Genomic DNA, 27,357 nt, shown 5'->3' on the forward strand with positions numbered 1-27,357 from the left:
TTTTATTTTAATCTTAGGAAAAAAAACAAACAATAATAATCTGATGGAATAGCCAGCTCTTTCACCTTGTGCACTGAGCAACTTCCAGCTGAAGAGTACTTGTGCACATTGACTAGACTCGACTTTGCGTCCGTCAGACTCAAAGGTTGTCAAAGTTCAAGTATTGTCACTTTCTACAAAAAAGAGGTGGGTGCTGAAGGACATATTATAGTAAAATGTTTAGTTTTACAATATTGCATCGGTTTAGCATTTACTTGCATGTAAGCCTAGTGTGTTGGTTGCTAGCACGAGGGGTAGCTTGTTGCTAGCTTTGCCAGCGTGGGCCCAACAGCATCAACTAGTTAGTGCTAACTTGGTGTACAGTGGTTTGTTTGTTTGTTTTTCTTTCAAATGTGTTGTCATGAAAGTAATTAAGGGCCTGTTCTCTCTCTGTTGGAGCCAAGGTTAAAAGCTTCTGGTTAGGTTATTTTCCAAACATTTTACTATTTCATTTCAAAAATGAAGTATATTTTGATGCCAATATCAATGCTGCGTGTCATGGGGCCATTCGGGATGCGATACTGCTTGGCTTTATAAATGTCAATGCTTCTGGACAATACTAGCTAATTTCTACAATTACTACTGTAAAGTCTTTTTTATATTTATTTGCTTGGCTACAGGAGGCCAAGAACATCACCCCGATAATTTTTCACGCCTCGTAAAGTAGTTAATAGTAGTTAGTAGTAATAGTGGTTAAAGAGCAGTAGTTAAAAAGTTTCTATCACACAAAGAGTTGTTTAGGTTGTTACTTTACACTTTTGTGTTCAGTTTATTTTGAATTTTTGTATTTGTATTTTGAAAAGTTTTCTCTTTTACTGTTTTTATGGTTGATGTTTCTAAGATTAAAATAAATTCTGCCTACTCCATGACTGTAATGGTTATATTCTGAATGAAAAATTTACTGTGATTGCAATTACAATTGGACTGATGATTACCAAATGTAGATCAATGTTAAATTATGAATAAGCATGACATTAGAGTAAAAATGTATTGTAAAAGGTCCAAAAAGAGAAACAACATTGCCAAAATAGTCACAACATCCTGGGAGTACATGTATCACAGTAAGCATTGAGGGTAAAGTTTGATGTCTTTGTAGCGAATCTGGGTCTACAGTACTTTTTTGGCTATATTTTCATAAATTGACAAATTTGTATTAGATGCTGTTAGTGGTTTGTTCTGGTTTTTCAAAAATATTGTGAATTTTATTGTTCATAGTTTTACAATTTTTTTCCAAACAAAGTAAAAATGAATGTTTTCAATAAACCTCCTCCTCCCCAAAATTAAAAAAAAAAACAGTGTGGAATTATTTCTAATATACATCATCAACATTTTGTGTAGGACAACACAACCTAAATCTTTAAGTAACCATCAACTAAAACTCTAAAAGTGTCATCTGCCAAAACAAAAGGCATGTGACACTTGCATCTTGTGTCATCATTCGTGAGCATCAAGATGACAGCATGCCATTGGGCCTATCATTCCAGCTCAGTCATCTGGGTCACAGTATCCTCAAGCACCCCACCTTCGACCCGTCCTCACTCCCATCATTCAACAGGCTCTGCCTTGGAAGCAGAGCTTCTAAAAATAGCAGCATGCTATTTATAACAAACTAGAGCAGCAACAAAAGTTCACAAGATATAGATATAACCAAGATCCATTTGTGAGTAAGAAGAGATGACGGAAAAGGCAGAGCCTGAAGAGAATGCTTTGGAAAAAAAAAGAACAGCTAATCAAATGCATTCCTGTCTGGATGGTATAGAATAACCCTGGAACCTCTGGATGTTATTCAGCATCAAAAGCTAAAGAAACTTGCGCACTTCATCGATAAGCGCTCTCAGCGGACCCCTGGGTCTTTGGTCCACTATCTTTAGCATTAGATTGATTGCTGGCTTTAAATGCTGCATACTAGCAGTGTGGTGATTTCTTAAATGGTGAATGAGGTAGTGTTTTGTTTGCAGCTCCATTAAGGCTTATTTCCACGTTACAGGAATTACAAATTGCAATACTTTGCTCTCTTTTTTTGTGTAAAACTGCAGACATGCTAAGCTAACTGTGCTCCGGCTGTTGTTGTAGAAGAGGCATGTGCAGCACACACATGCACACATGACCTGGTGGGTGGGCCTGTCAGTCAACTCACAGCAGAAGAGGACAGTGGCTGACTTTAAACTGACTTTAAGAGCTTTGCGGAGTAGAAAAGATCGGCAAAAAAGATTGGTCTCATATGCAGGGTTTGGCTGATCACCGATCATCCAAAATCAGGGAAATGGGGATCAGGTGCATCCTTAGTACATAGTTGTTTTTTTTAAACAACTTAAACCCAGATGTTAAAATCTCAAATAACAACCAAAGCGGACAAGATAGCAGAAACATTACTATTTACCTGGCACGTAACACCACCTTGCTTGAGCTGTTTGTACTCGACTACATAGAAAACCAAAAAACAAACTCTGCCACACTGATTTATTGTAACTTCCTGTATGCTTTTCCCGACCAATGGTACAACTTTCCTTTGTGATCTGTATACAGCTATCAGAACATAAACACTGACAACTATGGTGACAGGGTTGGTGATAAGAGGCAGAGAGTATCTCATTCAATGATAAATAGACATACTCTATAAGAAGGAATAAGAACTTACAACTCACAAATGTTCTTGAATATGCTGTGTAATATTTGGTCACTTGTGCAGGTAATTTTTCTATTCTAATTACGAGCCATGTGTTTACTTGTTGAGGTAAGAAGCCCCTGCAGTGAGAGATAAAATGTCTTCAAGAAAAACAAGTCCAGGTTTCTTAATGAAGCTACAGGCATCAACATGACCTGGATGGCTGAGAACCTTCACAGACGTGCTTTCATCCACAATGTGGGTGTTTGAAGTCCATAGGCTAAAGCCGCAGCTTGTTGTACTTTGGTTCAGCCTAAACTAGTGCGATCAATGGCCAGTTTGCTAAAAACCACCAAGAGACTTTTGTTTGGAAGTTTGGAACTGAACAAATGCTTAACAGCTAGGGTCCTTGTTCAGGCAAAGTGCGATTTAGCATATTAATTTCTATATATAACAATTTTAACATAAAATTATTGCATTTTTCCATTGTCATTATTAAAATTTTAATAAACTAATACAATAATTTTGCAAATATACTGTGACAGGCGGAAAAGTCTGCAGAATTTTGCCAACAATGGCTGGATATGTATGTTTTCCACAGCATGGAAACATATTTTAACCCAGATGAGATGTACCAGGAGAAATATTTTCTTAATCTAGGCCAGCTGTTTGTGTGTATGTCAAGCACTTAAATAACTAAAATAAACCTTAAAAGTAATCTTTTTGTTTTTGTCTGTAAAATATGCTGTCATATCCTACTCCCTCGGCAACTCTTGCTCATCCAATGAGCTAAGTCTGACAAACACAGTGTCCTACATTGTACCAAGATCTACATCTATAGGTCCAAGGCCGACCTCATAACATCACATATTACAGGCTGCCCATTGGTCTTCACTGTCAGAACTAATTAGGTACTTTGTCTTCATTAGCATACCCTTGAAAAGGGTGTTTTTTTCCATATGTTAACTCACATCTTGGCACACAGAATTTCAACCCTGCATGCATGAAAGATTTTATATTTGGCACATGTATGCTTTAATGTGTCTATGGGAGGACCATTAAAGCTCTTGGTTGTGTGCATGTGCACTAGCTACAGTCTTTTCCCTTGAGAGAAAGGAATGAGGCCACGTGCACGTGGCCAATACTATAAGGCACTATGATATGCTACACGTGATAACATCATCCATGACTATTCATCATAGAGCACAAAATATGTAGGTTATCATTTGCAGTGCCTTATAATAACTTTATGTAACTAAAGATTAGGAGTTTTTCACGTGTATTATTTGTGAAAAATACAAGCTGTTGAAAACAGCAATCTCAACTACTGTATTTGAATAGTTTCACAAAAAAGGTATTCAAAAATCACTTAGATACTGTATGTAAAATAGGACCCACTGTCATAGTTAAATGAAATAATGTACCCACGGTACCCCGCAGTGCCAAATTGTAACGGTTCCTACTATACTAGAAATTCTACACGACGGTACTGCCGTGGATTACGATTCTACTGGTGCCAGTTTCCGCTACATAGCGGCTGCCTCTACTCTCCTCCTGGCTTCTCACTGCACAGTTTAAGCTCACTGCACGTTACTCACTTGAAAACAATCCAACATGGTGACTGAACTCCACAGCTGCTGAATGATTGGCTGTTTGCCTATTATTGGTGACGTCCAGAGATATGATAGGCTGTTTTCACATGCTGAGTCCGCCCATCTGTTAGCTTAGTGGCTGCTCGCTTCAAAACAAACAGCAAGCTAAAGTTCTGTCCCGCCTGGAAGCGTGCACAGCTTACAGTCACAAACACGAGACAACACATGGCAGAAGCACTGGGCCCGAGCGGCGAGTCTGCGGTGGCGGCATCGTCGTCAGTGGCATCACTAATTTTGCTCAAAACCAAAACCAAACTCCAAAAGTCCCATTTGGAACTATTTTAGCTTTAAACAAGACACCAAGCTATAGGAGTCCCGCACGGACTCAGAGCGATCTTTTTGTATTTTTATTTACAGAGATATTTACAATGTACAAACAATATTTACAAATTATATACATACAAAGGAGGGATAAAATCTAATCCCATAAAACACCAGTGACGTCACCCAGAAAATGCATATAAATATAGTTTTCTCAGGGAATCAATTCCTGTTTATTGTATTTTGTCCAATATGGTTTATTGTTGGGCGACCGTGGCTCAGGTGGTAGTGGGTCGTCTTCTGATCGAGAGGTTGGGGGTTCGATCCCAGACTATGTGTCGAAGTGTCCTTGGGCAAGACACTGAACCCTAAGTTTCTCCCAGTGGTCGACTAGTGCCTTGCATGGCAGTCCTGTCCCATTGGTGTGTGAATGTGAGAGTGATTGGGTGAATGAGCTGATGTGTAAAGTGCTTTGAGACTGTTTCAGTGTGGTGATAAGGCGCTATATAAAATCAAGTCCATTTATTATGTTGAAGAAGCATTATTGTCAAATAGTTAAAAAAGAAAAAGACAGTGAATTTGTTGCCCTAAGTTGATTATTTATATTAGTTAAACATAAATTGATATACAAAGGAAACTGAATGATTATTCTTTAAATTCTAACTTCATTTATTAGTATTTTTTATTGCTTATATACTTTTGTTCATGTACTCTTATCATGCACCAAACAACACTATACAGTTGTGTGTGAAAGTCAGGGAACCCCTTTAAAAAAATAATGTTCATATTTATAACCTCCCTGGTATATGGGAAAAAAGACAATATTATCAGTAAACAATAATGCTAGTTACATTTTATTTTATAAATTGAACAAAATTACAAAAATGAAAAACCTATAGGGCACCCTATAGTGTCAGTACCTTCAGTACTTAGTAGGACCACCTCTGACAGATATCACAGCTTGGGAACACTTTTTATAGCCAACTACAAGTCTTTGGTTTTCTGTAATTTGGGATTCCCCCCCATTCTTCCTTGCAAAAGGGTTCCAGTTCTGCAATATTCTTGGGTGGTCTTGCATGCACAGCTCTTTTAAGATCTACCCACAGATTTTCAATGATGTTTAAGTCTGGAGACTGTGAAGGCCATTCCAAAACCTTCAGCTTGCGTTTCTTGAAGTAGTCCATGGTGGATTTTGAGGTATGTTTAGGATCATTATCGTGTTGATGAAGCCATCTTCCTTTCAGCTTCAGCTTTTTTACAGATGCTGTGAGATTTGCCTCCAGAATGTGCAGGTATTTAATGAAATTCATTCTTCCCTCCACCCGAGCAATGCTTCCTGTCCCACTGGCTGCAACACAACCCCAAAGTATGGTGGATCCACCCCCATATTTAACAGTTGGCAAGGTGTTCTATTCATGAAATGCTGCTCTTTGTTTTCTCCAAACATACCTTTGCTTATTGTGGCCAAAGAGTTCTATTTTAACTTCATCAGTCCACAGCACATTTCCAAAAGTCATCAGGCTTCTGTCGATGTTCTGTTGCTAATTTTTTAAGTTGAATTTTATGATGAAGATGCAGAAAAGGTTTTCTTCTGCAGACTCTTCCATGAAGGTCTTGTTTGTTTAAGTATCGCCGCACAGTGGAAGGGTGCACCACCACTCCTGAGTCTGCTAAATCTTCCTGCAGGTCTTTCAAAGTCAAATTTGGGTTTTGACTTACTTTTCTGACCAGCCTACGAGCTGTTATCTCAGAGAGATTCCTTGGTCTTCCAGATCTCATCTTGACCTCCACAGTTCCCCTCACCTGCCATTTTTTAATTATACCTTGCACTGTGGAAACTGGAAGCTCAAAACACTTTGCTATTTTCTTGTAGCCCTCCCCAGCATTGTGGGCATCAATAACTTTCATTCTTCCTGTCTTACATAGCTTTTTAGAGTGTTTGCACAAGGTTTGTGGAGTCGCCATATTCAAGAAACCCTGAATTGGCATCAGCCGGTGCTCCATAATGACAATTGTTGACACATGCTTCAGGACTAATGAGCTGGTAAAGGTCTGAGCTTGTAATTTTGTTCAATTTATAAAATAAAATATAACTATGCATTATTGTTTCCTGATAATATTGTCTTTTTTCCCATATACCAGGGAGACTATAAATATAAATCAGATTTTTTTATACATAAACTATGCTGTTTTTAAAGGGGTGCCGAGACTTTCGCACACAACTGTAAGTAATTAATTTGTAAGTATTTCTAACTTGTACAAATACAATGCAGTTCATTAAAATAATAATAATTAATAAAAGATTTCAGTATCGCAATATTACGTGGAACCGTGATACTTTCTCTGGTATAGTATCGTGGTTACTCAATTTGGTATCGTGACAACTCTAGTAACACCAAAATAAGAGTATATAAACATCAGCCGAAACTGTCCTATTTTCATATATACAGTATATATATACTTTCCCTCTAAGCAGTTTTTTAAGTTAGCAAGGGCCACAGGCTATTTGGTCTTCAATTTAGCCAAAAATGCTTCCAAAACCCCACGGGCAAAAATGATCCCAAAGTTTTTTTTGTCAAGCTTATTGCTCTTCAGACGTATTTAAAAAGGTTGTAGAGCACTGTTCACATGAGCTCCAGGGTACAAGCGGCCGCTCCCTTCCCTCACACACGTCATAGCATACCTGAAGCTGCCATGCTGTGATACATAATGGACCGCTACTTAATTAGGACACCAACCCAACAAAGTAAACCAGTCCTAGTTCCACCACAAGATCCACCCAAAGTTCCTGCAAACATAATGATGAAAAAATGTACCCTGCCAGCAATAATTGTGAACTAGATACTCGACTGACTTGGGGTGGAAAAGGTGGCAGACAAGAAAATCATCTTCTGTATCGCATGCCGAGCTAACCCACTGAAGCACAAGCTTTCGCTAAGCGCCAACACTAACAGCTTCATAAAAAGAAGCAACCAAGAGAAAAAGTACCTAAATCACAAATCACTGCCGATTTGCGTATGGTAAGATTTAAAATTTGTATGGAGGGCTAAAATTACATCAGGTAACATGTCTCTTCTTGCTCTCAATGAAGGCGGACGCTTCTCTTGCTCCCTCCCTCATCTGCCCTGCTTTGCCCTAATGGTTTGCCTTGTACTGTCTTTTGTCAGAATCTAATAGGAGCCTCTTTCGACATCTCCATCCAAAAACCGAAATTATGGAATTGATGAGCTGGTCTCTCAATGCAATCGACCAAATTTTTTCGACAAAAAGAATGGGCAGAGGTTGGCAAGCCTGTCCTGACGGAACGTTTGCAGCTGGATACATGATGGACTCATGGGATAGGTGGAGGATCGTAGGTCTATATAATTGGAATTATGATATCAGGTATGCTGCTGATTGGAGCTGGCCGTTTTCTGATCAATCGCAAAGTCCGGATTACATTGGCAGCTGTTTTGCGAATGCTGCCCATCATTACTGGCTGGCCAATGTGGTAATATAGTTTCAGCAAAAAACAAAAAAAAACAATTTAATCGCGATTAACTGAAAAAAACGTGCAATTAAAAACAATTATCTTTTGACAGCACTAGTACAGAGTGATACTTCTAGAGGGCTGGTGAGAGGTATGGCAGGTTTTTGCCAAGCTCATCAATCACATACCTAATGAGGCCTTTAACAGTGCCTTTCTATATATAGCTGTAGGTCTAAAGGTCTTCTTGATGCTGCAGTAAGACATAATTCTCAAGTGGTTTGAAAATAGGACAAGAGCAAGACTGCTGTTGGATAGGAATTAAATACAATATCTCATAGCTTCTCATAGTGGACAACTTAAAAGAAATGCTCTAATCACATTAAGAATGTCCGCACAGAAAAAAAATTCAATTCCATACCTCCTATTACTATACAAAATATTAGTGTTAGTTGTATCAAAATGGCAGTTCAAGCTGAAACATTGTAAATATACATATCGTCAACAAAGTAGACCATTTTAGAATAATTATTAATCATACACAGAAACTGCAGTACTTTTTTATATTACAGCCATGTGCATATATTATGCATAATTACACTTAACTAATGATGGGACGATATATTGTGAGACAATCAGGGCATGATATTAACTTTTTTTTGCTCACTGGCCACTGTGGCAAGTGGTTTCCCAGAGTTACTAGCCACTCAAAATTTTCACTAGTCACATTTTCTTGGTTAGATAATTATGTTTAATGTGACGAAAGCTGACTATGACATGTTAAAGTTTACATGCACTAGATTTACAATCGTTTAGCGTCATTAATTCAAAACAGTCAGTTTAGGTGGACACGCATGGGCTGAGATTTGTGCCATTATAAACTGAATTTGAATAGTTGGTATTGATTTTGAAAGTGACAACTTGAAATTGTATTTACTGTTTTGAATTACTAATATGAAATTGTATTTTTCCTGTTAAAAAAAATAATTTTCTCTATAAAAGCAAAGAATCTCTGTCTGTCTGTGTGTTCCTCAAATATTTCTGTGGATGACACTGACCTGAGAGTTTCAACATGGCTGCTGCTTGGTTCAAGGATGTGCAACGTTGGATTGCATTTATGAAATAATTTATTGACGACCCCATCAAATGATGGTCACAAGCCCCACAGTGCCGGTCGATTAGCAAAGTCTGAACATAACTTCCATGCAAATTAACTAGTCTGAGGGTTTTTCAGGACTAGATAGATATACATAATAAATGCCTTTATTAAAGTAAATAAGTTTTTGTAGATGTAAACAGGAGTTCCATGAATCAGTGATTGATTGTTCAACCTCGCAGACCAGAAGTTTGTCTCCATGTAGTGAAATTGAATTGCGTGCAGTGAATCTGAATTTTGAATATTTAATTTTTGGAATGGAATTGTAATATTTGAGGAACACACAGACAGACAGATAGATATTCCTTGCTTTTACAGAGAGATGCACCACTAGATCCAGTCATTAATCCTGTATTCCAGAGGTTTGTAGGACATACAGACTTATTTCCACGGTCTATTTTGTGTACATTTTTTGGTAATGGAATGAAACTGTATTTTCTGAAGACAACCTTTACACGCCTAGCGAGAACAGGCAAACTCTGCAAGACAGTGATAATACCCATTTGTTTGGGTTTTACGTGCAAACATGATGGATTTTGGTCAAATCAAAGAGCATTGACTGATTAAGTGGACGGATTTTAAAAGCAGCCTAAACTGAAGCTCTGCACAGCTGGGATTAAAAGATCTGCCAAATGATGCATGTTTTCTTCGATGAAAAGTGAAAGAGCATTAGCATGGCACAGTGAGAAGTGCTGATGAAAAAGGGCTACAAAAAAAGACAGATGCTGTTGAGCTGGTATTGAGCATAGGAGCTAATATATATATATATATATATATATATATATATATATAAAACCGCTTGAGCCCGGTGCTTCTGCCATGCCATGTGTTGTCTCGTGTCTCTGTAAGCTGTGCACGCGTCCAGGCGAGACAGAACTTTAGCTTGTTGTTTGTTTTGAAGCGAGCAGCCATTAAGCTAACAGAAGGGTGGACCCAGCATGTGACAACAGCCCATCATATCTCTGGACGTCACCAGTAACAGGCAAACAGCTCATCATTCAGCAGCTGTGGAGTTCAGTCGCCATGTTGGATTGTTTTCATGTGAGGAGCATGCAGTGAACTTAGAATGTGCAGTGAGTAGCCGGAAGAGAGTAGCGGCAAGCTGCTATGTAGCGGAAACAGGAATCGTAATTCACGGTAGTACCGGCGTGTAGAATTTCTAGTGTAGTACAAGGTACCATGTGTATTGTGCAACTATAAGCAAAAGCCTACAAAACCATTTTGTCTGGCGATTTACAGAAAAATGTATCCAAACTAATACACAAAAACAAGATGAAGTCAATGGGTCACAGGCTTGATGAAGTTATTGCAAGTAAGGGTTATGCCACCAAATGTTAAATGTTATTAATTTTAAGCAGTGTTGCTTAAAAATTAATAACATTTCATTACGTTACTTTTTTCGACAGTAACTAGTACTGTAACGTAATATTTTTTTAAAGAAATAACACAGTTACCGTTACAATATAGTGCATTTGTCTGATACTTTGCTAGCTGCAGTGTACGTCCTCTTTACAGTGGCGCTACATATTTTCGCGGGATGCCATGCCAACAACGATAAAACAGAAGAAGAAGAAAAAACATTGTTAGCGTGTTTCTGTCTACATCACGTGCGCCAATCATGGTGAGTCAATGCGAGAGCAGGACGTGCTTCTCAGAGTGGAAATACGTGTATTTTTTTTCTCTCATCTGTCTCCAAAAGATGCATCAGTGAAGCTAAGCTAAAGCTGCGATGGTGGACGTGATGGAAGCCTCTGCATCGAAGCGTATGGATTTTAACGAACTGTAACTGTTATCCAGGGACAGATCAGCCAAACTATTGCACGGCATGTTGTTGTAAAAAAGAAGTTTGTCGCTGCTGCTGAGTCACTGCTAACAGCAGCTCGTTAGACTAATATGTTTAGCATTGTGTAGCTGAGAAAAATGCTGTGAATTTGTTTTTCCATATTTATTTTTATAAGCATTTTCAACAGCAGAATGTGCACAGCTTCCTTTACATTACTGTGCTAAGGCTGAAAAATTACTGTTTTAATTTTGTTAGAAGCTGTTTTGTGCTTTATATGCACGTCATTTATGGTTGTTTTATAACAGTTTTTGTAAAGCAGAGTTGGTTAAAATCTATTCCGAATGTTAATTCAGATTGCTTTAATTTATTTGTTTTAGAAGGTTTTTTGTGTTTATGTTGAACATTAATGCTAGTTTTTGTATTTAAGCTGTAAGGGAACATTCTAAGGCTAAACACAACCACTTTATGATGCTGAAGCCACTTTAATTTTTGATCTTTGATTTTGAAGAATATTCAGGTTGTTTTGTGTTTTATTTATTTCACAATTCCTTGTAACATTTTCAGTTTTTGCTGGTCTCAGGTAAATAATCTGGTATTGAAAGAATACTTAGTGTTTCTGGGTTAAATTTCCTAATGCAAAATGCTGGGACATTTATTAGCAAACAGCTGCACAATATGTGCACACAGAAATCCATCTAACTGAGCTTGCTGTTCTGAGAAGTAAAAGCAGCGACTCCTAAAAGTAGTATTTTGATACATAATAAGCTATTATATATATAGATATATGAAATAATATAGTTTTCTATATCGCCAAAATAGAAAACTCGATACATCTTGAGTCTCGATATATCGCCCAGCCCTAATTCCTAAATTATAAAACAGCCTAAATAAAAACATAAATGTGTATATGAAGCACATGTGTTTATTTAATATACTTAGAGTTTATATACAAGTCAACACGTTGCATATTTACTGTTAATTTCACATTGTTTGTCTTTAAGTTAAACATAAACATTTTATTTTCATTATATATTGTCTTATAATTTCTCATGCTCACTCATGTGGTTCTCTGGTATTCACTAATGAATTATTAGACACATTTGTTGCAGACTTTACATCATTTAACACTTTTTTAAAGCGCAGCATATTTGTGGGCGCTTGTGATTGGCTGATTTTTCATGCTGACTTACGTCATTCCTTCCGCTGTGGTAGACGTTAAAATCATACCTGTCAAGTTTTGGATTTTAAAATAAGGGAAATTTTCTTGCGCCCGCTACGAGCCGTCCCACCCGCTCAACCAAGCTCCAGTATCCCTTATATTTTAAGACAGGTGTACAAGAAATCTAAAATACCCACTTGTCAACCACTTACTAAATACAATTATGTGATTATAATCTGGTAGGTCGACCTTTAACATTAAAATGCTGTGAACATTCCTACTAGGGCTGGGCAATATGGACCAAAACTCATATCTCAATATATTTTCTCAAAATGGTGACATATGATATAAATCTAGATAATTTTATTAAATAAAGTCTGACCTGTAAGACAATTCTGGGTTAAATTTGCTGATGCTAAATGCTACACAGGGACATTTATTAACAAACAGCTGCACAATATGTGTCACTCATTAATCTATTTAACTAAGCTTTAGATGGTCTTCTGAGAAGTAAAAGCAGAGACTCCTAAAACTAGTATTTTGTTTCATATGATATGAAATATTATTGTTTTCTATATCGTCAAAATAAAAAACTCAATACATCTTGAATCTCGATATATTGCCCAGCTCTAATTTCTAAATTATAAAACAGCCTAAATAAAAGCATAAATGGGTATATGAAGCACATGGCAATTCTCGCGAGGCTAGTGACGGCGTTCAGTTTAGTAAGGTATATTTTAATTATTATTACATTAAAATACAGGATATTTATGGGAAAATACTAATACAGGAAGATGGCGGGAATGAGGGGTGAAATACGGGAGTTTCCCGGCTAAAACGGGATACTTGACAGGTATGTTTGGGAGGGAATCAAAAGAAAGCAAAGACAGCTAACTCGAGGCAGTACAGCAAAAGCTATTTTTCATTTGGATTTACTTTCACCGGGGATGCGGCGACACCGACTCCATTGTGCTTGGTGTGTGGCGAAAGGTTCTCCAACAGTGCGATGGTCCCAAGTAAGCTTAAAGGCCATCTCCAAACAAAAACACCTGATGCTTCAAAACAGGCACGCTGACTATTTCATTTGCCTGCGTGAAAACACGGAAAAGCAGGCAATTGTTATGGTGCATCCACACCAAACGTGTTTTCTGCAATATCATTCGTGTCTGCTGCGCGAAACTTTCCGCAGGATCAAAAAATGTTTCCCTATTTCCCAATAATACCCCCAGCCTGTGAGCCAGATAGCAAAATAATAGGTGACATGTAGGAGGTAGCAGCTCACCTTTGTATGAGAGATCATCCATGCTCAGCAGAGCTCAGAGTACAGAGTTGACGTTCCCAGAAGCGCACAGCAGTGCAGACTCAACCAGAGCATGTGTGGAACTCATGGATAGTGTGGCGATGGTGAGATAAAACGATAAAAAGAACAAGGAAAGCAGTGACACTCTGCATGTTCGGGAGGAAGAGGAAGTTGCGTGTGTGCAGACTGACGGGAGAGAAAGTTGGAGGAACGCCAAAATACAGTAAGAAATCCATTAAACTCCGACTCAGATAGCTAAATAATAATAGTTTTGCCATCAAAAGCCCGGTCTCAGTGTTTTTTTTAATATTTATATATATATATATATGTATATATATATATATATCTCAGCTTTTTGCTCTGAAACTGAAGATTTGTGTAAAACTTGCTCTATTCAACGGCTGATTACAAAAGAACGAAACAAGCCAGAAACAAAATTCTTTTTTTTTTGATGAAAGTAGAGGCTTCAATCTTTCAGAATCCAGTGTCAGATTTCAGATAGTCATAGTAAAAAATATTCTGTGGGTCTTTAAAAATCAATCAAAATGCTCAAAAACAGCTGGCACTGAGGGGGGTAGAAAATCTGAAAATGGCTGGCACTGAATGAGTTAAGAATAATTGTAAAAATGTCTGTACAGTTTTCTGTTACGACATACTAATTGTTGTTTGTGTTCAAGGTTTTTTACCTAAAGACTGAAGGCATTGCTACCTGCTACAAAGAAATAAAAGAAAGGCAGGAAAGAAACCTGATGTCCAAATAAATTCCTGTCAATAATTCTGAGTGGGTCTCTTGTCCTAACAAGTACGGGACAGTTAAGAGAGTACTTGACAAACATCAAACAAGAATGTTGACATGCAAATCTTCACGTTCTTTTAGTCTCACAGTCTTTCTTTTGCTTAACTCAAGATGAAAAACAACTTCAACAACAACGTTTAATTAAAGTGCACACTATATAACAAGGCAGTATATCAGTTTAGTAACTTCAATTTAGTTTTTAAGGTAAAACACTTGTGTTAATACATTCTATTTGAAGAACTTTTGAACCCCTCATTTGCCACACTATATTGATCATATCCTTTTTTAGATAAAATGTTACTGCTTCTAGGGCTGCCAACTTTGGTCGTTTAGTCGACTAATTGGTCGATGTCGTCGTGGTCAACCAAGATTTTCATTTCTCGACCAGACTTACTAAATATGCAGGGACTTTGGCTTTCAATTTCAGCATTGAAAGTTGTTCATTATTTGCAAATTAATAAAACTACAATGGATGACATTTTTCCTGTTAACTCTCGCCGCTGTCAATTAAGTATGACGCAGACCACATGTATAGCAGACAACATCAACCTGACTCTCATCCGCACACACATCCTGCTGTGCAAAGAGGTTCCAGTTTCGACGAAATGAAGGATTAAATTCAAGATCGAAAAAAATGTGACTCTACAGACCAACTGGTGTGTGGAAACAAAATCAGATACCACAGGCTCCTTCTGGCTGCGAAGCATCTCCTCTGTGTCCCTACCATCCATACCCACCGAGCGCATCTTCTCCTTAATGCTCATTTCCAATTTTTTTGTTCATCCGTTCACGTTATCATTTAAAATGTGACCTGTATCAGACTCCAGTGTGAATGGTTTGTGGCTCCAATCAAACCCGCGTGCGCATTGTTGCGTTTGTCTCAGAGTTTTTGTGTATAGGAGCCGGAGAATGAATGAGCAGGTGGAGAGCAGGACGAGGAAAAAGAAAAAGAGAGAAATATTTTGTTTTGGTTTTTGGTGCAAACACAGACCCTTTATGATATGAACCTTATTCCAGCTTTGGCCCGAACAGACATTAGGTATTTTTATCCATGCCCGACCCAAAACCTACAAGCACCTATCTGTCCCTCTGTTTCGATCAGAGGACAGTGGACTGACAGCTGCAGCTTGGCACCTTTTTTTTTTGGTCGACTAATCGCTCCCTGTGCCATAGTCTTGGTTGACCAACCATTTCCTTGGTTGACTACAGCCCTAACTGCTTCAGTTACATCTTTCCAACGGTTACTTACGTTATCATACGACCTGAGTGCTATTATAAAAACGCAGCTATCAAAGTTGTTTGTATTGCCTGTACCGACATTTTTCTGTACGTCGCGGCACACGTTTGAAAGAGCAGTAATCAAACCTGATTCCAGCAGGCATTAAAATCTGGATTCACTAAAGGTTTAGTGGTATTAAAATGTCACTTCATGCGCTAATAAAGAGTACAAACTCAAAGGAATCAGGACTGCACGTCTTCAGCGCGTCAGAATGCGCCCTCAATCCATTTAGCGCATTTCCCTCTGATGAATAAGTAAAGTAGGCGAATCTTATAAGGGGTGCAAAAAAATGGAAGGAGGACATGCAAATAAATTAATGCGGTGTGCGCAATGTAATTCATCAAATCTGGAACTGTTTGCGGTGATTGTTTTAACACCTGAAAATAGTACGACTGACAATGCAGGTGCAAACACACACGCAGAGATCAGCTGCAGTAAATGTTGACTACAAAACACAGCGGAGATGCGAAAAAAAAGGCTCCAGTTAATATTTCTATTATAGGAAAATAATTCAAATAAAACCAAAAAAAAGCTGCACAACTGGGGGGCAGTGGATGTCGCTATGGTTGCAACACTCCAGTGATGTTTTGAACGTCAAACTTTCGTGTTGCGTTGATGGAAGGAGCATCAGGCCAGAATCAGCTGATCAGATGCATGTTCACATATGAGAGTGTGGTGACAACACTTCTCGGGATCAGACTTGCTGGATGATGGTCAGTAGATCAACTTCAAATGGGAAATCCCATTTTTTGCTACCCAGGATCAGGTAATACGTCTTACTTTTATGCCAGTTTTTCAAAGCAACATTGGATTGGATTAACCTGATTCCGATACACAGTTTTCAAGATGGCCAAATCCAGATTACCAGTGCCCTAAATGGGACAACATATCACAATGTGGGCTACAGCTATGTAAAGAACAGGTAAAAGAGCCAACATGGGGTCACTATAAGTGTTTTCTATTTTGAAAAAAACACAAAAATAACAAACATCCACTTTCATTCACAATTTATTTTATGACCCCTCATCGGAGCCACAACAAATACAAAACAAATATACATTAACAAATACATTATGGATATTTTGAAAATGCCTTAAATAAAAAGGCTAAATGTCCAATAGTTACAAAATAAATAATGTTCAGGGTTCTTCTTCATCTGAGGAGGAGAGACCAGCGGTTTCAAGCCGTGCTTTTAGGAGGTGAATCTGAAGTTTTACCTAGGTTTGCTGCAGTTTGGTCAGCTTGATTTGTTCAGATTTGCCAGGAGTATCTGTACTTCTGCTCTTTCAGTTTCTCATTTGAGAAGTGATTCATAGGCATCATCATTATTATTTGGCAAAGGACGCTTCAAGCATCTTTTCTGAGCTCCTGTGACTGCTGGCTCTACCAGTGAGGATCCAGGTTGTTATTCAGAAATAGTGCTGAGATCCAGAATGAATGTTTCCTCTGCATTAGGAGGAACTGGCTCATTTGCCTCTGCAGTCATAGGCTCACCATCCCCTACAACACCTTGAATCTCGTGCAGAGCTTTAGAGTTCTCACCTCCAATAATATCCAGAACGACATGTGAGAGCTCCAAACCAACCGACCGGATGACATAATATTAGGAGACAGTGCATATCCACTCCTTCCATCAATCAATGTTTATTTATAAAAAGCGCTTTTCATACAAATAGATGCAACTTAAAGTACTTTTACATAGTTGAAAATACACCCACCCCGTACAAACCTCATCCACTACACACAGACACACAAGTTAAAAAAAGACAGAATAAGGACAATGGCACATGGCTGGGTACAGAGTATCAAGGTAAGTAGACATCACAAGGAGCTGTCTGCACCAGGAGCAGGACACACACCTTGGATACAGGACACTGAGACAGAGCCCTCAGCACAGCAAAACAGCAGAAGCTATAGCTATTCACCAACTCTGAGGGCCACGAGATAGCACCACTGCAGCCAGGGCCCATCATAGCCCCTAGTGCAGAGGGCTCCCTCCAAAGAAACACTGGAACACTAATCCTAAAACATAAAACTAGAGCACTTGATAAGCGCAAAACCTCAGCCAAGTACAGCACGAGTACCGGGTGGGACATACACACACACATACACACAATGCAGGTCCCTACTACTACGACACCCATAAGCCATCGCGCTTAAAAAGCTCAGGCACAACTCCTATTTTCCTATTTCTTGTTATTTTCTTCTGGTAGCCAGAACATCACCAAAATTTAATCACCTGTTCCTTGTCCCATGATCAACACTTCTTGTAAATGTCATAAAAATCCGTTCAGAACTTTTCAAGTTATCTTGCTAACAGGCAGACAAACAGACAGACAAACACAGAGTAAAACATAACCTTCCGCTCTGCGCTTCGTGCTTGGTGGAGGTAATCCTGAAACTGTAAAATCAACATAAAAAATAACAGTCCAAAAACTATAAAAGCAACAAAAGATAACAATCCTAAAACAATAAAAAACACCAAAAAATATTAACAATCCTAAAACTATAATACGACTGATGACTCCTTTTCTTGCAGCAACCACACTTGCCCAGGCACACTTAAACACTGCTCATTACAAAACAAGATGTGCAATTAAGTGCTTAAATTGAGTTCTGAAGAGACGCTTTGCATGCCTTAACTACTTGCGAGTGGAACCACAGGGAGCATGCAACATAATACTTGCATGTATTGTCCTGCACAATATTGCTACCAGGCGCAATGTCCCTCTCTGTGATGGTGTTTATGATGCACCTGAGCCTGTTGAAGTACCAGACCAACCTCTGGCATTCTGTCAGGATGAGGGACTGACTGGACGTGTAGTCAGGGATGCAACTGTTAGACATTATTTTTGACAGTTTCATCTCTGATGATTGTTTCTTTGAAATGAATATACAGTGATGACAGAAACATTTAATCTATATATATATATATATATATGTTTGTTATTGAAATTTGTTTGGGGGAATGTTTCACGGTTTCATTGTTTCCATAAGGTCATTTTTGTTTATACTTTACTATACTGAAAGGTTTGTTTGGTAGCCTATGTCTACGTTATTTACTTTATCACTGTAATGCTTAAACAAGTGCAATGATACAAATGTATTATTTGACCAATTTTCTACTACAAAGTTCTACTACATTTTCTTCCTGAAATCCACCATGAAATCCTACCCCCGTTGGGATCAGGATAATCCTGTTTTTTGGATCAAAGTTATCTAAATCCTACTGAAACGTTTTGAACACCAAAAACTGAAGGTTTGAGCCAGATTAAAACTAGGATTGGATTCCATAATCTAATCTGATTTCAGTGTCCTTAGTTCCCTTTTGAACCCATTTCCAAAATCTGATCCAATCCGATAACCAAAATGCGATCAGATTACCTTTGAACAACTGGCCCCTCATTAGGGATAGGCGATATTGACAAAAAAATTATCCTGATAATTTCTGGTATTTATCACGATAACGATAAAAATCACGATAAATAAAAACTAAAAATAAATTAAAAAATTCACAACTTCAAAAAACATTTAAAAAGGCTACAATAGCTGCTGACTCAGAGTTCATGAGCTGATATTTTATGGAATATATTTGTGCATGTGGGTCACTCTATTAGTGTTATTGTATGTAATCCATTTATTTTCTCATTTTAAATAAAATTACTTTCTAAAAAAAGCAAATGAAAAGTAAAAATAACTCCATTAGTGTTTTTACTGCTGCTGAATCTTGTTTCATTTATCTGATAATGAGTTACATAAAGTCATGATTGATAAATATTTCTCTGATTTCCTATAATTAAACCAGATCAAGCTGATGATTTAATCATTCAGTATATTTAGGTGTAATAGTCTCAATAGCTACATTAGTCTGATGGGACCAGCTTTGTCTGTGAACACTTGAATTCTAAATAAAAAATATTGCGTTTCACAAATTGCTAACATTTATTTCACACGATGTGTGACATGTTAGCTTTTATCCTTCCATAGTAAAGTGTTAAATCTGACCATAAACAAGTTGGTGGTTTTATGACAGTAAGACATATTCTTTTTATTTGGTCTGTTCCTTATATGGAGTGGTTAGCATTAACTCTTAGCTCAGTCTGTGTGTCAGTCGGTTAGCTTAGCATAGTTAGCTTTAGTAAGTTTCCAGTTCATAATCGTTGCTACAGGTTCATCTCTGTCGCCGATGTTTGTGGAACTTTGGGTGGATCTGACGGAGGAACTTGAATTGGTTCCCTTTGTTGAATAGTTGTCTGGTTTTAACCAAGTAGTGGTCCATGATGTATCGCAGCACGGCAGCTTCAGGTAGCTGAGACGAGCACCTCACACACAGACGGCGGTGCGTTAAGGTGGCGGTGTACGTCAGAGCTTCCTTAAACCACGTTGAGCTCCAGACAATACTAAGTTGACAACAAACAGGGGCAGTTTTGGTCCGTGGAACACTGTTTTTTTGGGGCATTCTTAGTTAAATTGAGGGATAAATGGCACGTGGCCCTCGCTAATTTCCGACATGGGAATTTATCGTTTATATCGTGGGATGACAAATTCTTACCGGTGAGAATGTTTTTGACGGTAAATCATAAACGATAAAATATCGTACATTTCTACCCCTCATGCTTGCGTCACAACCCATATATCAGTCAGTCCCAGAAGAGCAGTCAGGAAATGTGCAAAAGGCAACATTAAAATGCAAAATATAATGTTACAATGGACATAATATTGTAAAATATTTTGCGGACACAATATTGAGGCTGTGTTCTTGCATTTAGCATTAAAATGGTGTCATGAGCCCTTTAAAGACCATTGGTGCAACTGCCACAGTTGATCAATCAATTAAGAATATCTATCATCAGCAATAGCTTAAGCCTAACTTACTCAACCCACCAAATAGAGTCATAGTTTGAAAATTGTTATTGTATTCTCAATGGGCTCTATTCTCCCATGTGCGTAAGTCAAAAAAGCCACGCAGCGGTGCTATTTTTGGCTGCGTGCTATTCTCCCTCTGTACTTAAGTCAGTCCCTGCACGCCTTCATCCCTGTTACACACTCTGGGTGGAGTGGCCCTGAAATGTGGGCGTTCCCATTCAAATCTGGCCTTGTGTGCATTCTCCCACCTGCTTAAGTTCTTTTCCTCTTATATATATAAACATTATATTGCACTAGAAATATGGACTCGATTACAATTTAAGCCACACGGACTCATAATATTGGAAAAGAGACTCCCAGAAATAATCTATCCAAACTGACACTGTTACACTGTCACGCTGTGACGGGGTTCAATATGTTCGCATTTAACAGTTCGAGATGGAAAATGTGTTACATTTCAGTATATTTTATCCGTGCCATCCTCTCCTTTTACCGTAGGGCAGTGGGTTCTGCGTTGTGGAGCTGACAGCTGTGCGCACCCAAGTTGCACCTCGGCTGCTGCTCGATAATGAAACTCTCTGACAGACGTCAGACTTCTGTCCACTTTGGTCATAGTGATGTCCAACTATTTTCATACTATGTCCAACGTAAAGCCACAGTTTGATCCACTTCAGAGTAAATAATAAGTGAAGCTGTCATATACGGAGGTTGGTAAAATGTGCATGAGAGGTTGGACCAGAAACTGTTCCACACATATTTAAATGAGGCTCACATTCAGTTTGGACTCACTCACATCAGCTCCATAAGGCTTTAAACAATTTATATTTAAAACTGCATATTATGGTTGCGTTTCACTGCAAACATCTCCATCTCCTCTCGATTAAAGTAGGAGCTCTGCGGAATTATTTCCTCAAACCTCCAGCACATCACACTCGGTTATGCTTTAGATCAGGTACCATATTGAATGATGATGATGATAAGCTGATCATTTCTGAATGCAGGAATGGAAGAAGTTAACAAAATCAAGCTTTCCACAGAAACGTTAATCTATTGTTAGAATGAGGGGACAAATGGAGAGATTTGAACTGTGATTCGGACAGAAGAATGCGGCCGATCCTCACATTGCATCTGATCAATTCAACCTGTTACATTGTTTAACAAAAGCATTTCAAATTAAAAGTGCGCTTTATCAGTTTCACTGATTTCAATAACATTTACAAGCTTTGGAAAAACTCCACGAGTACCGCAAGATGGCCGCATCTATAAATGGTGAAGACGCTGCTCCCCACCTGCAGTCAGAGAAAGACATTTTGCTACTGAACGCAAACAAAAAAAATTACCAAACTACGGGAAGAGATTAATCACCTTTCTAACGAGCTAAAAAATAAAGATGAATTACTCACCAAATATACACAGGCATGGTTGTACAGCAGTCAGTACAGCAGTCAGTAGCGCTGTCATTCCTCCTCCATAATATTCCATGTGATAACAACACAGTTCCCTGGGAGAATCCGGGTCCAGGACTGTCCTGTCCACACCACACCCGCCATCGTGGGCTGAGGTTGTTGTCCGCGGACATAGATGACAGAATAACACGGAAAATGACACCCCTCCTCCTCCGCTTACTCTCCACAACCGTTCTGAAGCTCTCTCATATGAAAATGGGGACAAACAGTCCAATTAAGCCGACTGAAACAACCGCCAGGAAAACACCTCCACCACCGCCTGGATTGAATTCCTACCGGCCAAAAACCTCCTCTGTAGCTCATCAAAACCTCCCCAAGGCTGCAGTCCAGAGGCATGCTACTGCTGCACCGCTTCACTGCCAGCTGAGATCAGAGGATCACACAGTGATCACTGTGTCACACAGTGCGCCGTTAGAAGTCGAGCCGCTTCAACGCCAACTGGAGTCGGTAACAAGACTTTCCCGCAACTTTCTGCAAACCGAGAACCACCAGACATTCCCACACAGACGCCCCACAGCCAGTCAACTCCGAGGACGGAAACTCCACTACAGCCAGCTGTGGTGGAGTTTCCACCCGCCGAACGTTCCAGGCAAGTATAACAGGCGCACACACACTCCGAACACTCTCTTTCCGCAAACTACACTCATTATCGGCAGCTCAATAATGAGGAATGTTAGATTATTTAATGCCATCTCACACTGTATTCCAGGTGCTACAGTTCAAAATATCTTAAACTTAATCAAATACTACCCACACTGCCAACAACGGTCACTACAATAGTGTTACGTCGGGTGGGATTGTTTGTCCCTACATGTGACTCGATATGGACCATGAGTTTAACCTTTTCTTTAACCTTCTAAAGGCATGTGGGAAATCAATATACATTTCTGGCCCTCTTCCCACATTACGTAAATAGGGATATAGAACGATTTAGTCGCCTACTACAGCAGCACAACTACTTACAATCCTGCTGCAAACTCCATAACATGCGGGTTCACCGGGGGTGGTGAACCCGCATGTCCAAGCGGGACGTTTGCGGCTGGATACACCCTTGACCCTTGGAACAAGTGGCGAGTTGTGTGTCTGTCCATCCTTTCCGTGGAAGACGTGGAGGACATCTACATGATTGGAATAATGATAGTAGGCATGCTGCTGATCGGAACTGGTGGCTTCCTAATCTATCGAAAAGTCCGTACTACGCTGGCGACTGTTTTGGAAAAGCTGCCAGTGATTTCTGAAGGATGTAGCAGGGCTCTGAACACTCAGACTCATGTGTTGATCGATATCAAAAGCAAGCAAGAGCTGCTTTTGGATCGTCTACGCGTTATGGATAACAACTGGGAGAAGTTGGAGACCCGGCTTGGAAGTGGAAACTAGGCCATTCATTGGATTACAGCAGAGAGACCCAGGACAGAAGGCTATTGGAAATTAACATAGCCTGTATCAAATCACATTGCTTATCTCCCTTTCGGCTCCCCAGCTAGCCAAGGCTAAAGCCAAGGTTGTCTCAACTCTTATCACCAGGAAGTTTCTGCAGACAGCGGCTCTTACCCCCACTCCCTCCCCCCGCTCCTTCCCTACATTCCTCCTGGAACTGTTGATGCTGAACTTTTCCACACGTCATCTGGTTATCAGTAACGCAGCTACAGGTCTTCAACTTCAAATGCCTCGTCGGCCATCTTTCCCCACCTCCCCATCCACAGCTGCATGGAGGCGTGGTTGCAGCGCCCATTGGCAGCACGCCCATGTCCCCAAACGGCTGGAATCCTGCTGTTCTTCCCACCTGACCCCTTCCCCCAGCCAACCTCCCACCTAACCTTCCCACATGCCTTGTCTCGAGTTGTTTGACTGTGTCATGCTTACATTTATGTTTGCAGAGGCGGTTTTTTTCCTGGTTTCACACTGTTTTCTCTGTTTAGGGAAATCAGTTTCAAACTGGCAGTTTTTTTCCCCCTCACCCCTCCTCTCCTCCTGTTATTGATCCCTTTTTTCACCTAAATATGTGGGCGCCGCAAAAGGCTGCCCCGGTGTGTTGATGTGTCTTCTTCACTGCAACTACCAAGTCAAATTCCTCGTATTGTTCTAAACTGTACCTGGTCAATAAAGCTGATTCTGATTCTGATTCTGATAATTTCACATTTATTGATAACTTTGACCTCTTTTGGAAACGTGCTGATCTATTAAAAAAAAGACGGCATCCACCCAAATTTACATGGAGCACAAATGCTAAAATAAATCTACAGTCTGTGATTCACAACTCCACACGCGCATGACTTCTGACAATAAACCGGCAGTTACAATAAACGCTTCCATAGATAAGCCCTTTACTCAAAATATAGAGCAATTGTACCCCATAAACATTGTGCTGAGCAGTACAGAGCAACATGCAATACAAACTAAAGCCCACAATCGAGGAGTTAACCATAAAAGTTTAATTAAAATTAAAACTACAAACAGAACACAAAATAATGAGAAAACCATTAAATGTGGACTAATAAATATTAGATCGCTTTCATCTAAATCTCTTTTAGTGAGTGATCTTATAACTGACCATCAATTGAGTGTATTATGCCTCACAGAGACCTGGCTCAAAAATTAAGATTTTGTTCCTCTTAATGAAGCCAGCCCTTCCAGTTATGGTAATCACCATATTCCCTGTGAGAGTGGTTGGGAGGAGGAGTGGCAGCAGTTTTTCACTCAAACTTATCAGTTACTCTAAAAACCAAACTTAACCAAAATTAATTCGAAAGCCTCTCCCTTGAAATTTGTAATCCCCAAAACAAGATAGAAAAACCCACTTTATTTGTTATAGTCTATCATTTTCAGAGTTTCTCTAATATTTCGCTGACTTTCTCACTGATCTGATGCTGAGCACTGATAAAGCTATCATAGTAGGTGACTTTAATATTCATGTTGATGACGAAAACAACAGCTTAAATAAATTATTTATCTCACTATTAGATTCAATCGGTTTTACACAAAATGTAAACAAACCAACTCATTATCTTAATCATGCCCTGGACCTTGTTCTAACATATGGTCTAGATATTGATCACCTGACAATATATCCTCAAAATCCTATTCTTTCAGATCACTTCCTGTTATCGTTTGAATTCAGAATATCAGCCTGCTTAAACTTTGAGAGAAGAGTACACGATAGTAGATCATTGTCAGAAAAAACTGTAACTAGATTTAAAGATTTAGCTTCATCATTGCTTACCTCTGATCCATATGATATCTCAACAGAGAGTAGCTGTCCTACAACAGAACAGAAAATGTCCTACAACAGAAAAAAATAATGATTTTATTAAAAGTGCAATGTTGTCACTGCACACAGCTCTGGATGCTGTTGGCCCACTTAAAAAGAAGACGATATCTCATAATAAGGTCGCCCCCTGGTATAAATCTGAATTGCGTCTTCTAAGACAGGCATCGCGAAAATTAGAAAGGAAGTGGCTCTCCTCAAACATGGTAGAAGTTCATACTGGCTGGAGAGAAAGTTTATTAGCTTATAAAAAAGCTCTTTGCAAAGCTAGAACCTCCTATTATTCAACTTTAATAGAGGAAAACAAAAACAATCCTTGGTTTTTATTCAACACCGTAGCCAGGATCACCAAGAGCCATAGCTCTGTTGAACCCTCTATTCCGGTCAACCTGAGCAGTGACGACTTCATCAACTTCTTCACTGATAAAACTCTAACAATTAGAAACAAAGCTAATGTCCCCCCTGCAGGAGTGCTCAATAATTTCTTAAACAAAACAGCTCCTGAAATATCCCCAACATGCAGCTTTTATTTACAGTTTCACTCCAATTGTCTATCTGAACTGACCTCAATAGCTAGTGCTTCTAAACCAACAACCTGTCTTTTAGGTCCAATCCCAACTCCAGTACTAATATGATGAAGTGGATTAATACATCTCTTGTAACAGGTTATGTGCCACAGGCCTTTAAAACCGCTGTAATCAAACCACGCCTTAAAAAAACTTACCCTTGATCCAAGTGACTTGTTCAATTATAGGACAATATCTGATCTCCCTTTTGTTTTCAAAATAATTGAAAAAGTCATCGCAGGTCAACTATGTGATCACCTACATAGGAACAATTTATACAAGAGCTTTCAGTCTGGCTTTAGAGCCCATCACAGCACAGAGACTGCCTTAGTAAAAGTAACCAATGATCTCCTCTTAGCCACAGACAGAGGGTTGGTCTCAGCTCTGGTGCTCTTAGATCTCAGTGCATATGTTCATATGCTGTGGTCTCGCCATTTTTTTTGTGGTTGAATAGGTAAGGAAGTGCGCTTGAAAGCATAAGGTCTAAGGATCGAACACAGCATGGGTCACCTTTCTTATCCGTCTTTTTGAGATTTCTAGAATACGTTGTTTTCGGACGTCCAAACAACGTCTGAAAAAAACATTGTAAAATCTTTTCATTCTGCACCCGCCAAAGATGTCTTCTCAACTTCAGGCCATTATGTCATTTCAACATTGTTTCAATGTCGGTCTGCTTAGTGGGGAGGACCATGTACCACTGGCCAACAGTCCAGTCCTTCTTCTCCTCTTTTTTCTGCAAAAACTGAAAAGTAAATGGTGATTTCTTCACAGTATTCTAATTGTTTGAGCTGGAAGCCCAAATTATGTATAAATAAACAAATACTTGAAATCATTTAAGTTGTGGACCCTGAATCAATATTCTATGAATGGAATTATGAAAATTAAACAACTTTACCATGATATAAAATTTTTTTGGAAAGGGTCTGTAAGTTCACCAATCAGAATTGCCCAGAACCGCCTTCCTGGGCTGCTGGCCAATCAGAGATGGTAACAGGACATGCTTCTATGTGCTACAGCGAGTCTCTTTTTTTTTTTTTGCTCCATGAGTGCGCTAACAACTCCACTAGGGCCCTATAAAATCTACGTTGATGGAATCACAGAATAAACAATGAAAACGGAATCTACTATTGAACGCCGAAATGGACAGAATTGGGTTTAAACGCCGTTACCGTGAGTGAAATGTCCTTCCCACTCTGACCGTCTCAAGCACCGTCTATTTGGCCAAAAACTACACAAATCATCCCTGACTCCTAAATCAGAGCAGACCAGGCCAGTTAAACTTTAACTTCTGTTTGTAAAGCACTGTCCATTTCTTATAGCGCTGCTGCGCTCCGTGAGAACAGCAGCAGCTTTAATCATCTTCACCTGCTCGGAGCGTTTAAACATCTCCTCAGAGCTACAGAAGATCTGTGGATAAAGTTGTTCAGTTGTTGTGGACTAGACCATCAATACCAGGGATTGTAGAGTCTGAAACATCGTAGATTATTGATAACTTCTGATACTTTAAAATATTCTAGTCCCTAGTGCTGAAATAACACTTCTTACACGTGATGTGTTGCACATTTATTTTTGTTTAATCATTACGATCTGGAATTATGTCATCAGGATCATTTATATTAGGTTAATTTAAATTAAGTTGATCAAAACTTAATCTAATAAACCTGATCAGATTCAGGAAACCATTGATTCCTGATGGGG

General features: G+C 39.1%; 1 protein-coding gene across 1 annotated transcript in view; it reads right to left on the minus strand.

Annotated features, from left to right (window-relative positions):
• slc24a3 (solute carrier family 24 member 3) overlaps window positions 1-27,357 on the minus strand; it is a 115,866-nt gene that overhangs the window by 80,340 nt on the left and 8,169 nt on the right. The gene's annotated exons all lie outside the window — the stretch shown is intronic.

The sequence above is a fragment of the Gouania willdenowi genome, chromosome 15 (assembly GCF_900634775.1).
Source record: "Gouania willdenowi chromosome 15, fGouWil2.1, whole genome shotgun sequence".
Lineage (NCBI taxonomy): Eukaryota > Metazoa > Chordata > Actinopteri > Blenniiformes > Gobiesocidae > Gouania > Gouania willdenowi.